Source organism: Gopherus evgoodei, chromosome 3, assembly GCF_007399415.2.
Source record: "Gopherus evgoodei ecotype Sinaloan lineage chromosome 3, rGopEvg1_v1.p, whole genome shotgun sequence".
NCBI lineage: Eukaryota > Metazoa > Chordata > Testudines > Testudinidae > Gopherus > Gopherus evgoodei.
Window position 1 is genome coordinate 13,928,661 of NC_044324.1, and position 9,685 is coordinate 13,938,345.

Below are 9,685 nucleotides of genomic sequence, written 5' to 3' on the forward strand. Positions count from 1 at the left end.
GGACTCGATGACCTCTCGAGGTCCCTTCCAGTCCTAGAGTCTATGAGTCTATGAGATCACTCTCAGAGCCAAGAGGGTCAAACACAAGACAAAGAACAAAGAACTCACACCCAAAACTTCCCTCCACCCAGATTTGAAAAAGTCTTGTTTCCTGATTGGTCCTCTGGTCAGGTGTTTCAGGTTACTGGTGTTACCCCTTTACAGGTAAAAGAACATTAACCCTTAGCTATCTTTATGACAGGCTCCTATTACCTCTCCCCCCCATTCCCATTTTTCACATTTGCTGTCTGGTCACCCTACCAAGATTCAAAGGTGGTTTGGAGCTCTTGCAAGCAGCCATGGGAAGATCTAGGCCAGTATGTTCTTGGAATCAGAACTGCCTCCCTCTGAGCCCCCAAACTGGGCTAAGCAGCCTTTGGAAGATGTCCCTATTTACTGGATACGGCCGGGAATGCAGGTCAGCTGGCTGAGAAGTCAAGAAATGCACCTGATTGGCAGATCCCATTACGGCTTGTCCTGCCTTCCGTGGCCATGGAGAACAACTCATCAGTGTCCCCTTTCTAACCGCCCAGAACCAATTTTAAGCCTCTCGCATCATGGAAGCTGCCTCAAACTGCTCTAACGCCTCTCCTCCAGTCTGAGAGGTCACAGTCCATTTGGGAGCCGAAACCAGACCTCCACAATGACAGAGGAACTGGGTGTGACTGAGGGACTCCATGCAGCGAGTCGTGAGAGCTGATTCCAAGAGTCCCACTTTCATTTTCACCATGGTCTCGGGCACCTAATCAACAGCCTGAAATCTCCAGCATTAAGTATGTGTGTGGGAAGGAGGGGATGAGGAGGAGTTAATTGCGAATCAGGTATTTCCCTTCAGCCGGGTGAAGGACAAGACTCCAAATCGCCTTCACACCACCCCCTTGAGTGCCAAGGTGAGCAGATTTTGGTGGAGAAAAGTAGGAAAGTATGTTAAGAATTGGGGGGGGGGTGAATTTTTTCCATTCTTCAACCAGACTTCCTCCCCCTCCATGCCCCCAACAAACATACACGTTCCTGAGCAATGGGGCTGCTCCTCCAAGGAACCCACATCAGACACACCCACCTTCCTCTCTATGATAAGCTATTTGAATCCAGCTCTGCCCTTTCCTGCCTGTCCATTAATTCCTGGGGAGAATTGGGAGAGTGGAGGTGAATTTGAATTGAAATTGACACCGATTCAAACTGCATTATGTCCCTGGGTAAGATACAACATATGGTGCATCTTATGTGTTGCCAATTGTATAACTTTAGCAGCAGCTGGAATTACTGCCTGGACAGAAATGGCCTGAAGAGCTCTCTCTAATATGTAAGCTGTATACTGTGGTAGCATCCAGAGGCTGACCAAGTCTGGGCCCCGCGGTGTCAGGTGCTGAACAAACTTTCCCAATGTTTAATAGATTTTCAGGTCAACAGAGGCAAAGAGTCCTGTGGCACTTTATAGACTAACACATTTTGGAGCATGAGCTTTCGTGGATGAATACTCACTTCGTCAGATGCATGGTCAAAAGAGCATCTAGTCTGACGACTTGCAGAACTCAGGGCTGTGAACTTACCCAGCCTGTGACCGTTCCTGGCCCAGAGAGCTTTCAGTCCAAGAGACAAGACAGAAGAGGCAGATTAAGCATTTAAAGGTAAGAATTGCTGGTTGCTTTCCTGTAGCTTGGGATGTTAAGAATCCCCCTTAAATCCGTTATGTGCCTCTGAATGCTTTGGGCTCTCGGTGTTTCCATCCACGCTTATCTTAAAGGCCTGGTCTGCACTCATTTTGTGTACCAGTAGAACTATTTCAGTTATGGGTGTGATTTTGTTACCTATATAGGTAAAACGGTTGTGATGGGATCCCTGGGGTGCAACCTGAAACTGGGGTACTACTGTGCCCCCTTTACTCTCCAGCCTGGGCTGGATCTCTCAATGCTTTGCTAGTGACAAGCAGCAAACCCCTCCAGGTGCTGTGATCACTCAGAACAACAGCATGTGGATCCCTACAGCCAGCTAGATGCATGAATGCTCCCAGAGCCACTCACGAATCACACAGTCACCAGCAAATCTCCCAAGCCCCCAGCTTTGCACCCTAGGAATGTACCATCCTGCCCTGGTAAGAAGCTGACCAGTGTAAGTTTATTATTAAGGCTAAGATTTAGTCATGGGTATTTATAGTCCAAGTCTTGGACAGGTCACAAGCAATAAACAAAAATCATGGCTCGTCTGTGACTTGGACTATAAATACCCATGACTAAATCTCTGCTCCTGGGCCCCACTGCTCTGGGGGGGGCCCCCTGCACAGAAGCCTCCAGGGACCACTCTCATGATGGCCTCCAGGGCCACCCCCAGGACTGCTGTTTCTCTGGTGGTCTCTGGGGCTTCCCCCAGGACTGATGCTGGGGAGCTCCTCAGAGCTACCGCTCCGGCTGCCTCCAGGACCGCTGCTGCTCAGGTGGTCCTTGGGGGCCAGCTGCACCAGCCGCTGCTGGGACCAGCTGCTTGGGCACCCGGTGGCCAGCCACACTGGCCACTGCAGAAGTCACGGAGGTGGCAGAAAGTCATGGAATCTGTGACTTTGTGACTTCCGCAATCTCTGTGACAGAATCGCAGCCTTATTACCCAGTCCACCCCTCCCTTGATGTGGAGAGGACACACACCAGCCTGTGTAAACTGAGCTGAGATTTTTCAAGCACTTCAACCAAAACACACTCTTTTAGGTAAAACATAAAACAGGTTTATTAACTACAGAAAGATTGATTTTAAGTGGTTGGCACAAAAGGGTCAGTGTTAGTTACCAAAGAAAATAAAAGGCACATGCACAGTCTAAATCTTAACCCTTACTAGACTAGGCAGTATCCAGATCAAGCAACTTTCTCACTCCACTGGATGTTGCAGGTTGGTTATAATTCTTAATACACAGGCTTCCCCCTTGAGCCTGGGACCAGTCTCCTCAGTTCAAGTCGTCTTCCCAGCATCCCTGTTGCTTCCTGCGTAGGTGGGCGAGGAGAAGGGGCACAGTGGCATCGGGCTGTGGCCTATTTTATATCGTCCGTCCATGTGCCTGGAAAACACTAACTCAGATATGTCCTGATGGGCTTTGCTGAGTCACAGACTTGAGCAGTGCCCCACTGTCCGGTGCTTCTCTTAAGCCTTGTAAATCCCTGGTTTACAACTCCCTTGCTGATTAATAGTCGTCAGGGGCAGCTCCAGGCCCCAGCATGCCAAGTGCGTGCTTGGGGCGGCAAGCCGCGGGGGGCGCTGTACCGGCGCTGCTAGGGCGGCAGGCACACCGCCGGAGGCAGCCTGCCTGCCGTGCTTGGGGCGGCAAAATCCCTAGAGCTGCCTCTGGTGGTCGCTTAACACCCTCCAGGGAGTGGCTCACGTCCTGTGTTATCAGTTGAGAACTAGCAGCATTTCAGTAACAACCATGCAGCAAAAAATCATAACTTCATACACACTAAAAATATACGTATTTGGACAGAACAATGGGTTTTGGCAGATCATGACGTTTCATGTGATATCTTACAGGTATGCTTTGTATGGAATATATCCTAATTATGACAGGGAGAATATGGGGGCTCCCAGGGTCTGCTTTGAGGTACAGAGTGCCATAGCCATACAATCCCTCTACTGTGGACACTTATACTGGACTGGTATAGCTTATTTCCCTCCCTGTGCAGGATTGTAAGGGGGTGTACTGGCCCATTAAGCCGGGCGGAGGGGAGGGGCGCAGAAGACTCTGTTCTAGCAACGTTAACACGAGCACAGGCTCACAGAGCAGTGGAAACTGGGAGAGAGGAACTGGTCCAGGGGAGTTACCAGGGGGGTGGGAAGATTCCAGGTCACTGTCACTTGAAGGGCCCAGGATCAGGAACTCTGTAGGGTAGGATGGGGCAGAGCGTCCCTCTCCCTGGGCCAATCAGGGGACGCTTTCGGAAGGAGGGCAGTATATTTACTGCCTTCCCTCGCAGAATAGGGTATGTGTGCGCAGAGAAGGAAGCCTGCGCGGGAAAGCTACGCTTCTGCTGAGTGGAATGAGCCACCAGCAACATTGTGGGGGGGAGAGCGAGAGGGAAAACAATTTTTCAGGTAGAACTTGCCCTGGGATGTGCCTAAGGGGGACAGGTGTGTAACAGGGTGGCTTGCCCGTAGGCTGGAGTGTTGGGGCTAAGCCAGCCCCGATGAACCCCACCTTAGAGGAATCCAGGATCCCGATATAAAAGGCAGCACAAGCTGCACCGGGGGGTGGAGAGAGTAGCAGAGACCGCCAGAGGCAGGAGGCTTAGCAGTGAGCTGAGGAAGCTCTGGAGATGTGTGAACTCGGGAGTTTGCTGATCCATTGTGTAGTGAGTGGTTTGATTACACTTCAGTTCATTATGAAATCTACTCAAGTGCCCAAATAACCAGGGTCAGTGAGGCTTATTGCCCTAAGCCGACAAGAATATAGGCCAGGGGAAAGCTTCAGCAGGGTATCAGTCCCTGGGAAACCCGTCCCGTGTAGCGTTGTTACATTCACCTCACCAAAGGGACACCCTGCAGCTGGCATTAGTTACATGATAAGAACATAAGAACGGCCGTACCGGGTCAGACCAAAGGCCCATCCAGCCCAGTATCCTGTCTGCTGACAGTGGCCAATGCCAGGTGCCCGAAAGGGAGTGAACCTAACAGGCAATGATCAAGTGATCTCTCTCCTGCCATCCGTATCCATCCTCTGACAAACAGAGGCTAGGGACACCATTCCTTACCCATCCTGGCTAATAGCCATTAACGGACTTAACCTCCATGAATTTATCCAGTTCTCTTTTAAACGCTGTTATAGTCCTAGCCTCCACAACCTCCTCAGGCAAGGAGTTCCACAGGTTGACTGTGCGCTGCATGAAGAAGAACTTCCTTTCATTTGTTTTAAACCTGCTACCTATTAATTTCATTTAGTGACCCCTAGTTCTTGTATTATGGGAATAAGTAAATAACGTTTCCTTATCCACTTTCTCCACATCACTCATGATTTTATATACCTCTATCATATCCCCCCTTAGTCTCCTCTTTTCCAAACTGAAGAGTCCTAGCCTCTTTAATCTTTCCTCATATGGGACCCGTTCCAACTCCCTAATCATTTTAATCGTGATGATTGCCCACGTTACACAAACTGATTCAGCAGCCGGCTGGTCCTGCGGGTAATGCATTAAATGGGGAGCCAGGCGAGCTGGGTTCTCTTCCCAGATCTGTGACAGCGTCCCTGTGTGACCTTAATCTGGCTGTGCCTCAGTTCCCTGCCGGCAGAATGGGGATGGTTTTTCCTTTGTCTGGGTGGAATGGAAGCTCTTTGGGGGTGGGGGATATCTCTGTGTTCAGGACCTGGGGCAGCAGGGCCTTGATCTCAGCCAGATGCTATTATTGAATAATAACTTGTATGGCGGGCTCCCATGCTTAATTCCTCTTCAGCCAGATGCCTTGCACTCCCCGCCGCTGTCTCTGAACAGTAAATCATCCCAGAGTGGGCTTCAAAATCTGACAGGCTGCTTTTATTAGCCCCGAACATCATCCACCAGGCCGCCGTCAGATTGTTTAATGACAGCTGCCTGCCGGCTTTTAGACAGAGCAGGTCTAGGTCTGACTCCGAATTGCTGTCGCTCCAGAAAGGGACTCCGTTTACAAGGAGCCTTTACGGTTCCTGCTTAAAAGGAGGTGGATAGATTGGATGCAATTAGCACTTTAAAATAAATGGGAGGAGCGGGGGATGGGCCAGAGAAAGTGAAAGTGATGTGACACATGATGAGAAGCCAAACACCTTACAGCAAAGTCTTTTTGCAAGGTGTATGCCCATCCTGGGTAGCGAAGCGAATGGGCAAACAAGCTAGCCTTGGACTGCTGGAAGCGGTGTGTTCAATTCTCGCTTGTGTCATGAGTGTAGCGTTCTCAGCAGACATTTATTATTGAAGTTGCAGCTAGACAGCCTAACTGATGTCAGGCCCCCAGTCTGGCGAGAGAGTGTCCTGGCTCTGAAGGGTTTACAACATAACTAGACAAAGGAAGTATTATTACCCTCGTTTTACAGATGGGGAAACTGAGGCACAGAGCAGCAAAGTGACTTGCCCCAGGTGACACAGGAAGTCTGTGGCAGATCCAAGAACTTAAACTGCCGTCTCCTGCATCCTAGTTAAGCACCTTCAGTACAAGCCCATCCTTTCTTTTGCCAGGGTAGGTTATTTTTTTCACAGATGACCGAAAAAGGGGCAGTGGTCTCAAGTTGCAGAGGGGGTTAGTCACAGAATAACACCACGGGGGGGGGGGTTCTGCTTAGTAGCCTTTTCCCTGGAGCTGGTGGCGGGTGGACCAGGTCAGGCCTGGCATGCGTCGGAAGAGATGTGGTGAGTAGGAGTCCAGTCACCTCTGAGCGCTGGCACTCGGGTGCATTGACCAATCCTGGGGCCAAGGAGTTCATAGAATATCAGGGTTGGAAGGGACCTCAGGAGGTGTCTTGTCCAACCCCCTGCTCAAAGCAGGACCAACCCCCAGACAGATTTTTCCCCCAGATCTCTAAATGGCCCCCTCAAGGATTGAGCTCACAAGCCTGGGTTTAGCAGGCCAAGGCTCAAACCGCCGAGCTATCCCAGATGATGCAGAGCCCCTAACTGCATTTTGTCTGGCTTTAACCAGTGATTAGCCCTCCATTTTAAATTTTATCCCCATGCTAGAAATAAAAAATATGTATCTAACCCCCTTAAATCCATTTCAGAACTTCTATCTAACAAAACATAGCATAAGGGCCAGATCTTCCCCTGGTGTAAATCGTCATCGCTCCATGGATTTGCCATAGCTGAGGCAGTCGTTAGTCTTAAACTTTCCTTGTCTAAGAGCCTGTCTGGGGCGTCTTTCATTGACCTATCGGCTCTTTAGGAGCTGAGTTTCCTTTCTAAATCCTAAAGCAAAAAATGATTTAATCTTAACACGCAGTGAGCAACAGCTCGTTGTAGCTGCTGTGCAGTCAGTGGCATGAAAGTGGATTTCAGTGGATCTGAAAAAGAAGTTTCTTCCCTCTGCTTTAAGTATTAAGAACATAAGAAGAAGAACATAAGAGCGGCCATACTGGGTCAGACCAAAGGTCCATCCAGTCCAGTATCCTGTCTTCTGACAGTGGCCAATGCCCAGTGCCCCACAGGGAGTGAACCTAACAGGTAATGATCAAGTGATCTCTCTCCTGCCATCCATCTCCACCCTCTGACAGACAGAGGCTAGGGACACCATTCCTTACCCATCCTGGCTAATAGCCATTAATGGACTTAAACTCCATGAATTTATCCAGTTCTCTTTTAAATGCTGTTATAGTCCCAGCCTTCACAACCTCCTCAGGTAAGGAGTTCCACAAGTTGACTGTGCGCTGTGTGAAGAAGAATTTCCTTTGATTTGTTTTAAACCTGCTGCCCATTAATTTCATTTGGTGGCCCCTAGTTCTTATGTTATGGGAACAAGTAAATAACTTTTCCTTATCCACTTTCTCCACACCACTCATGATTTTATAAAAAGTTTTTTAGTTTCTGTGAGTTTGCTGCTACCAGTACGGCCCTGGACCAAGCATCAGGCACCCTCGGTTCTGTCATGCCTCTCTGCAACTCATTTCTCCACTCTGTCGAATGGAGATGCTGATCCTTCCCTTGTTACCTGCTTTGAGAGCTATAGAGGGGAAGTGCTGGGTTTTGTTTTGTTATTTACTATCACTTACTATTTGCTTTTTGCATTTTGCTTCCCTTAGTCAGTTTCGCTTTGTGTTTCCAGTCAATTTCCTTTCTGGTTCTTAGGCACTGTTGTGTTTGAGTTGCCAGTAATGGAGGGGAATGTTTCCAATCCCTCCGCCTAAGGCACACAACTGCTTGCATTTGTTTTTTTCCCCTAAATGAAAACATAAGCGCGGCCATACTGGGTCAGACCAAAGGTCCACCTAGCCCAGTATCCTGTCTACCAACAGTGGCCAATGCCAGGTGCCCCAGAGGGAATGAACAGAACAGGGAATTATCAAGTGATCCATCCTCTATCGCCCATTCCCAACTTCTGGCAAACAGAAGCTAGGGACACCATCCCTGCCCATCCTGGCTAATAGCCACTGAGGGACCCATCCTCCATTAACTTATCTAGTTCTTTTTTGAACTTTATAGTTTTGGCCTTCACAACATCCTCTGGCAAGGAGTTCCACAGGTTAACTGTGCGTTGTGTGGAAAAATACTTCCGTTTGGTTGTTTTAAATACTTTAAAGACTTCCTTTTGTTTGTTTTAGTATTGTTTAAAATATTTCTATTCATAGTGGGTTTTATTAAAACAGACCCCACTGAAAGCTGGAACTTGGGGCTTAAACTATGTTGTGTTCCTTTAAGCTAAAGATGTTAATATTTAGCGCTTGCAATACAGATCCCGCTGAAACATCAGCATAACTGTCTTGGCTTCAGGGGAGTTATTCTGCCTTTATGCCAGTTAAAAGATTCCAATCTATCTCTCTGCAAAGGGCTATGCAAACATAAGCCATTTCCACTCATATTACCAAATTGCCATTGATCTTAACCCTTGTATTTACCAGCTGAAATCTTGTCTCTCTGCTCCTGTGAATTTTTTAAACATGATGATCTGGAGAGAAAGATGTTGTAGTTCATTCAGATCTAACACATAACATATTATAGTTTGCTATGCCATTGCACAGTCTTCCTGCTGGCCCAGAAGAACGGGCTCACAAGAGGAAGATATTAACAATTGGTTTCCATGGTTTCGCCTGCTCTATTTGCATAGGATTCTCCTTAGGAACAGGAACCCAGGAATCACCAAGCAAAATACAAAAGGAGGATGTTGAAGCTGCATTAAGTGGGTGTTGAGCAGCGTTAAGGGGGACGAGGAAGCACCTCCAGAGGGCTGGACAAGGCCACTGATTCAGTAGGGAGTACAAAGGCTGATGCAGAATGCAGCCTGGAAGATTGCTGTTAAGCTTGTATTCACACACGAACACACACACACACAATGCAGCACTTAATGAAGCAAATTGAGGGGGTTGTGTGGGTGTCTTAAAGGCTTCCCATCAAAGCAGGTGAACCCCAGTCATGGGGCATCATAGATGTTAGCAATGGAAAAGACCTATGAAATAGCCAGTCTGGCTCCCTTCTGATGCAGGATAGTATGTTGGTATCAAATCCTCATGCCCTGCATGATGCATGTGACCTAAATGATTCCAGTGTTGTCAATCCCAATCATTCAAAAAACCTCAACTCAGGCCCCCCAAATCATAAGATTTTAAAATAATAAGTGCTGGCTGCTTCTTATTTAACTTATGGGTTAGGTCAGGAGGAATGCTCAGCAGGAAACATTTTGTCCCATTCTGTGAAAACCTTCAAGAGTTCAAATCTTTTTCCTGTCCTGAATTGGGACAAAAATCAAAAATCTTCAAAATTTTCACAAGCTCAAAATCTGGAGGAAAAAAAAACCATGTTGAGTCCATTGAATTTTGTTTGAACTATTTTTTTTTGTTTGACTATAATTAGCTTGGGCTTTCTAATTAGCTTAAATTTTGAAACAAACAATTGTTTGGAACTAGAGAATCATTTTAAAAAAAAGTCAAAACAAAACATTTCAACCATTCTGAAACTTTTTCTCAAAATTTTGTTGAGACGAGATTTGTCTAACCTTACCCTTT